The sequence below is a fragment of the Melanaphis sacchari genome, unplaced genomic scaffold (assembly GCF_002803265.2).
Source record: "Melanaphis sacchari strain LSU unplaced genomic scaffold, SCAv2.0 Contig72_pilon_pilon, whole genome shotgun sequence".
NCBI lineage: Eukaryota > Metazoa > Arthropoda > Insecta > Hemiptera > Aphididae > Melanaphis > Melanaphis sacchari.
In genome coordinates, this window is record NW_020271519.1 from 59,367 (window position 1) to 67,372 (window position 8,006).

General features: G+C 27.1%; 1 pseudogene; it reads right to left on the reverse strand.

Moving 5' to 3' along the window:
• Positions 1–2,305: 2,305 nt before the first annotated feature.
• LOC112600866 lies at positions 2,306–4,983 on the reverse strand (annotated as a pseudogene).
• Positions 4,984–8,006: the final 3,023 nt, after the last annotated feature.

An 8,006-nucleotide genomic window follows, 5' to 3' on the forward strand; every position in this document is an offset into this window, starting at 1 on the left:
ACGGTGACTGAACGGTCTGAGTAGACGATGACGGCACTACGGTAGTTCGACGGAAAGTGAAATTTCGCACAGCCGCCGTACCCCTCCACCGGCCGTGCTTCTATATTGTTATGTCTTAAACATTTTTTATACATCAATACGTTGTAAATTTGTAATATTACGTTGTTGCGTTATTGTCACTATGAAGTATAGACAGTTGTATTATACGTAAATATTTATAAATATAGAGAGAAACCCGTACTTGACACGCAAAAATACAGAATTTAGATAATATAACACTGCGGTGCCAATGCGCGACATATTATGGGTACTAATTTATGTTATAAACGTATAAATTATAATAAATCTGTCCAAAACACTCGTTTATAAGCAAATATTAATATTAAATAATAAGCAATGTGGTCTAAATGTTTCGGGATAAAGTTTTATGTGACCTTACATAAACATACATAAACCAGGCAATCAACCTCTATTTAAATGCGTAGTTCGATACAAACATAGAGTAGAAATTTAATATGGATTTATGATGAGGTCGATTTTAAAATTTCTGGATGGCTTACATGATTATACGAGCGTGAGGAAAACTAAATGTACCGAATATTTTTAAAAAGATTTCATTAAGCTTGCAAATCACTGGATTTAACCCACGACGAGTTTCATTTACTCTGCTTAGAATTGTTTTTCAAATGTTATAATTTGCAAACCTAACATATACGCTCACGCTACTCTTTGCCAAGATAGTGCTAATGAGTAGTGACGAACACTGCGACTTAACTCTTATATTCCAATCAGATTTTTCGTATTAATTATTCTTTAAAATAATCTCTAGGTAACGAAATTATCTATATAATATTTTTTAAGTTTTGTATATAGTTCTTAAACACATGAAAATATATTTTACAATATTCAAATTACACATTTGATGGACTGATAAATAAATTAATAATTTCAATTTTCAACTGCTGATCTTTTTTTTTAATAAATAAAATAAATATTTTAAAAGAAGCAATTACGTATATTACTATGTTATATAACTATTAGTATTTAACAATCTATGGTGTAAAAACAAATAATACATATGAAAAAATTTAATTCATAATGATTTGATGTGTGTATGATGAATTAATTACTTATTTTTACTTTATAATTGTTATATACAAAATAAAATGTATGAAACAAGTATAATTTCACTTTATTCTCAAGTGCAATATCCACAAAAGGTAAACTTCCGACTTCCGAGTTATCTAACCTATCTTTAAAACAAGCGACAATAGCTAAAGATCAAGTTAACTAATAAAATAAAATGCAGTTTTTATTTATTTTACATAACAACTTGAACTATTATACGTTTACACATGTTTATATTAAAATAAAAATAATATAATTCTACACTTGAAGGGTTGAAAGAGATTTTAAATTTATTAATAAATAGAAATAATTATTTTAGCTAAATATAAAAAAGCGAAGCAATATGTTTGAATATATCCATGTACAATATTAATGTATTAAAATCTTGAGTGAAATTATTCCATACCAGAATGGACAATGTATTACAGTAGATAATATTTTAACAATGAAATTTTTAACAATAAAACATTTTATACATAAACTAAATATGAACCACATAAATAATAGAGATAAATAAAAAATCATATGAAAAAAAAAATTAAAGTGTACAATTTTTGTATTGCTACTTTTAACGATAAAACTATTTTAATTTGCTGATAAAGGTATATTATAATTAAACTATAAGTTTTGTACGTAGTTTTATGAGCCTGTTCAAAATGTTCAACGGTAGGACGGTTTTTAATCAAAAGTAAATAATAACTATCAATAATATAATGAATGCAACATTTTCGGTAAACTGAAATCTACCTACAATTATATAAACTATTAGTAAAATAAATTATTTTAATAATAATATAAATATATCATAAAATGTATTAATAATATAGACTGACAGAACGTCTTCCCTCAGAATCGGTTTTCGCGTGCAACGATTTATCATTGAATTTTAATTTGACCCATAAATTACAGTTACATAGTCAATGGTGCGATATACATTCGACACCTACTGTACACCAAAGTAGTTCCTTATTTTTCTCTCTTTTTTACATGAAATACATCGAATACCTATGGTATTAAAATAATTTGAGAATTTGGAAACTTAGACGAAATCTTATAGGTCATACTCATAAAATATAATATATTTATACTTTGATTATTACATTTTGAAACAACAGTGTCAGTTTTCATGTATCTATAGGATAAACAAATCATTTAAAAATAACGTGTGTAACTATTATCAAAGAACAGATTTTTTTCGTGCTTTTAACATCCCACCCAATTGATCGATAGTTTGAGCCCTTTCCGTAATTAGATTTTTTTCATTGTTTATCTCATTTTGAAAATCACGCAACAGGTTATCAATTTGTATTTGTTCCATATCAATTTTCTCCATCATTTCGTGTAATGTTTTGTTCAACTCGCAAATATCATCTTGCAACTTCTCGTTTTTCCCATTCACTTTATCCAGGCGTCTCCTAGTATCGTTAATTTCCTTGTGAATCGCATCATCTAGATAATCACCTTTGGTAATATTCGAGTTGCTTCCGTTGTCTTTTTCGGCGAGACTTGCTTTTATCTTGTTGTAAAGTATTATTATCCTCATGACGTCCACCCATTCTCTTCTGGCAACCTGTAAAATATGAAAAACGATTGTATGAATGATAATTTTTTATCGTCAACATCAATCTTGTAATTTTAACAACTTTATAATCCAATATGCCGCGTATGATTTCGTTTTGTAGGTCTCTTCTCATTGCCACTATGAGATTCTCTTGTTTTTCCAGAAGTCGAAGAACGATTTTCTGACGTTCCTTCACCAATATAGATAAGAACCTATTTGTTGAATTATTATACGTTAAAGTCACATGATTGTATACATATAAATGGTACTTACATTTGAACTAAACAAATGGGATAAGTCTTTTCCAGTGCGTAGGTTACCTTACTAGTAGGTTTTTCCGCTAAAGCTCTACCCCACATCAATTCCGACACTGAGTTTGGACATGAAGATGCCGGACTAGTTAGAGTTAGTATTGTAGATGTCGAAGCGACTTCTATTTCGGATAATTTTTTGTTACGCTCTTCGATCTAGAAATAATATTAAATGGATTAGATTAAATAATTGGGATCATTGGTCATGAATGATTCCAGATCATAATCAATAATATTAATACCAACTAATCAATTTTAATAAGGTAATTTAATCTTCAATAATTCTAAAAGCAAAAAATCTAAGCTAGGTCACTATATATGTATTGATTACCTTAATATTAATTAGATATTAAATACAACAAAAATATTTTAATTATGTTTATTGATTTTATTTTTAATTATGCTTTATTATATTTACGTATCGTATAATATTCTTCACTCTTTTTTTCAACGTGGATAACATTTTAATTTTTTTAAACAGGTGTGGATTGAAATTTTCACATCCTTTGCTCTCAATCTGAAATTTAAAAGTGATTGCATAATATTATTCACTGTTTCTCGTTGTTGGCTCACTATTAGTTTTTTAAGCAGCATCTCTACGTATGGATCGTGACATGCAGTACTGTTAGGATCCTCTTCTCTCAACATCTCTTGTTCGATACTGCTGTATACTTTTTTGAAAAATTCATAAGTCAATATTCGAATTTCCGGTGCCTTTCGTTTTAACAAAATTGATTTAATTTCGGCCGTAAATTGATACATTATGTTTTCCTGTCCATTTTTACCACTCTGTACATTAGATAAGTCCACCTTTAAATCTAATGGCTTTACTTCAGGTGCGGGTCTAAATTAAAAATGGTGTATAAGCTTAAGGTACAAACTTCGAAAAAATAACATTGGTACTAGTACGAGTATACTTCAATAGTATTCTACATTCAAACACGAAATTTTGAATTATTTTCTTATATATTCATTATATTTTTGTATATTTTATTTTAAGTATAGAATTTGTTTAAATTATTTTTTATTATTGTATTGTAAAACTGTAGGCAGTTATTAATAATTATATTTTTTAACATTATATTCTCATATTACTACTACATAATAAATAATTAACGTATACCTACATATAAATACTGCAATGTACAAGTAGTATACTTGTACTAACTATTAACTCAGATTTATTACTTGTTCAGCTTATTAAAAGGACCATTAAAATATTAAATTATATTTGTGATGACAGTTAGGCCTTAAACCCACTCACATTTGAATAAAATTTGTAACTGAATGATAATAATATATATTTTAGTAAATGACCTTACATTGGTTGACCACATGCATTAACCCATCCACATGACGTATCGCCCATAGTTACAGCTACGTATGCAAATAAACCATCATTTTTGGGTAAAGCTCTGCATGCTATGTAAGTTCGTCCATCATTTGATAGGTGATTTAAGTCGATAATTTCTAATTCTCGGTTTCGAACAAATTGGGACCATTTACTTTTGTTATAGTTAATCTAAACATAAGGCGATATTTGTACTCTCGAGTGTATACGAATTAGACACTTACTTCTTTTTCACTTTGTGCTTCTACAATAGGTTTGGCAGTAATTTCTTTAAAAACACCGTCCAGAGACAACATATCTGATTTTGGGGGGTTCGTTAAATGGAGCGTTGAGCTTACGGCCATTCATATTTAAAATCAGTTGTGATAAATATATATTACGTGTTTGTTTTTCGTTTGTTGTCTTATACGATTCAATCGCAAGTTTATCTAACCATTTCTAAAAATGTATGTATACACATATAGTACAATTCAGAAAATTAAAACATCTAGAGGATATAGAGTACGTACACCGCATATTTCTTTGTCACTCAAAGATCTTAAAGTATTAAAAGCTCTATAAAAATGATCTAAAAAGAACAAGAAATCTTCATCGACTTTTTCGTCAATGGATTTTATCATTCCAGATGCCATTGCGTTAATATGTGTATTATGTACTTTTGCAAATAAAATTATGATAATTTATATATTTTCAAAACTAATTTTATTGTGTTCGTGTGAATCTATAACATAACACATTGCAGTAGCTATGAGAAACGCGTATTTTTAATGTAAATAGCTACTATAAAGTTGTTATTCGTGTTATTATACATATAAACATATTATTAAAATTCAGATACAGAATTGTAAACAATGGTATTAAATAAAATGTTAGTTTAAATATTTTACTATTAAAATATAAAAATGTAGGTATCAATACATTTAAAAAATAATATTTTTAAATTTACTTAAAACAATTATTAATAAGGATTTTAAACAGCATAATTACTTATTTATATTTGAAGAAAATTACGATAATATAATATACAATATGGTAAATATATATTATTTATAAATCACTTCACTATAGGGATATTTTTGAGAATATACTATGGATTATTATAATATTATATGTATTTATAAATTATATTAACTATTAAATGATTATTTTAGCAATAAACATCTATTATTTCAGAAAATATTTAAATGTTTTAAAACATTTGCTTTATTTATTAAAATTTATTTTTTACATTACCTAAGTCAATAACATTATTGTTTTAAAACAACACTTTCAAGACAAAAATTTAACTTTTTACCATTTCTCAAGTTCTATATTTTTAAACCATTGTATATATTTAAATTTAACACTCAAAAATAAAATATTTTCTGAGAATTTTCAAATTTTGATTTCAAACGATTAATTCTTTGTTACTTAATTAGTTATAGATATTTATAGCTTAAATAAGCCGAGTAGTAGACAAACATTCTATATCTACTCTTTTGCCACTCTAAAACATGTTTTTTTTACAAAACACGTAATTTAAAAAAACACAAATTCGTCCTTAAACTCTAAGATACATTTTTTTTTTAAATAGAACTTTTGCCAATTTTTATTTGACTTATCCAATGACGCACCCATACAATAAAATAAAATATTTTGATTTTTAAAAAAATGTCCAGGTTTATCGAAGGACTATCTTAACCATTGTTCTCGCTGTCCCTCTGATAACAAAAACAATTTAATATTACTCTATATCATTGGGGAAACGCCAGACACACGAAACGTGGGTGCATGCAAAGGTTCTACTGATATATATTTTTAATACTACAGTTTTGTAAAACGGAGAAATTTTACGAAGGCCACAGAACACTTATGGTCAATACTTGCACGATCTCTTTTGTTTCAGTAATTTTTTTTATGAACAATATTATTATTATATTAGCTTTGCGTGGTAGAAAATCGTAACATATTACGTGTGGGCGAAATAGTTGTATTTACGATAACTACGACCTCAAAATCAGTCGGATAAAAATACATGTAAACTGTGCCGTGCGTTTGATATATAGAATTAAAGTAAACAAAGGTTGCATAGGGTTCAGGGTGACAGGACACCAGTGTTTCCATAAATAATGATAAAAATAAATTTTAAAAAAACATCTTCATCCGTAATGTATGCATAGTTATTAAAATAATGGCCGAACAGTAATCTTGTTTGTTACGACACATTATGTACACTTTTTGATATGAAATCAAAAATGTCCTCGACAAGGCACACTAACCTTACTGGTTTTATAATTTTTACATTTTATTTATAATGACCAACACCGTTGAACGTTTACCAGTCAGACGGGATGCTAATGATATTGTTAGGAAATTCGCAGAAACCGGATGAATATGTGTGAATTAGTGTAGTATTTTTTATCGATTATTAATGCCAATTCTTGTTCACGCATAATATGACAAATCACCATACAAATGTTTAATGTAATGACAACAAACTATTATCTATAGACTATAAGTCACTCGTCCTATTGGAATTTGTATTATTACAGGTTTTTTTTTTGTGGAACACTCATCTGCATTTTAATAAATTCATAGTTTTTATCGATAACAGGAAGTATATAGAAATGTTTAATCAGCTTCACAGAAAGGAAGTGTGAACTTGGAGTATTTCGTTGTCATGGGCGGCCAGTTACTATAATATACGAATTGGTACTCAGGATTATTAATATTATGCATGATTATAACTATAGTATTTTAAAATTGTTTTGTTTACAACAAATGTATTTTTAATTTAATAGAACATATTACCTTTCATAAATTTTATAAATATATATATTTTTTTAATATTAGTTAAAAAATTATAATATTTTATTGTATTTATACAATTTTGTAGTACCAAAAAAGCACAATCATTTACTAATTGTATATACCCGCTTTATTATACCTATACATATAATACCAAATGATCGTCGTGGATATTAAAATTAACAATTAACAATATATATTTATTAATTTTTGTCTATGACTTTATTTATGATGAGTCAACCATGAATCGGTGAATCTTAAAATATTTAAAAAGTTAGAAGTTTAAAATATATTAGCGTTTTTCAGTTTTACCCCAAGGTAGTATACTAGTATGGAGTAGATACTACGTATTACGAACACAAATTATTTTGGACATTGGTGATTCACAATCCGATTATTTTAATCTATAAAATAACATTGATCCTTGGACTAAAGTATTATTTATTTATATGTTAAATAAATAATATAGTTCGTATTTCCAAAATAATTCAATTGTATTAGATTTTGTATGTATGTCTGTATTTTATTTGTGCGTGCACATTTTACAAAGTCCATTTTAATAAGAAGTAAACTTGAAACATAACATGTATATTTTACTAGCATTAAAAGATTTAATCAAATTTTATACCTCAAAATAATTACACACGTGTAGTAGATTTAACGATGTGCTCAGGGGCGTGCTCAGGAATTTCAAATAGGATAGGATTTTTAATATCTAAATCAAGGCATCAGGAGTAAAATTATGTTGTTAATAATAATAATTCTTTGGTGAAAATACTATAGGAGTGGGGTAAAAGTTTATCTCTATTAACCGTGCCCTTCCTATACATAACTAATTAAAATTAGATCACAATGTATACAAATTTAT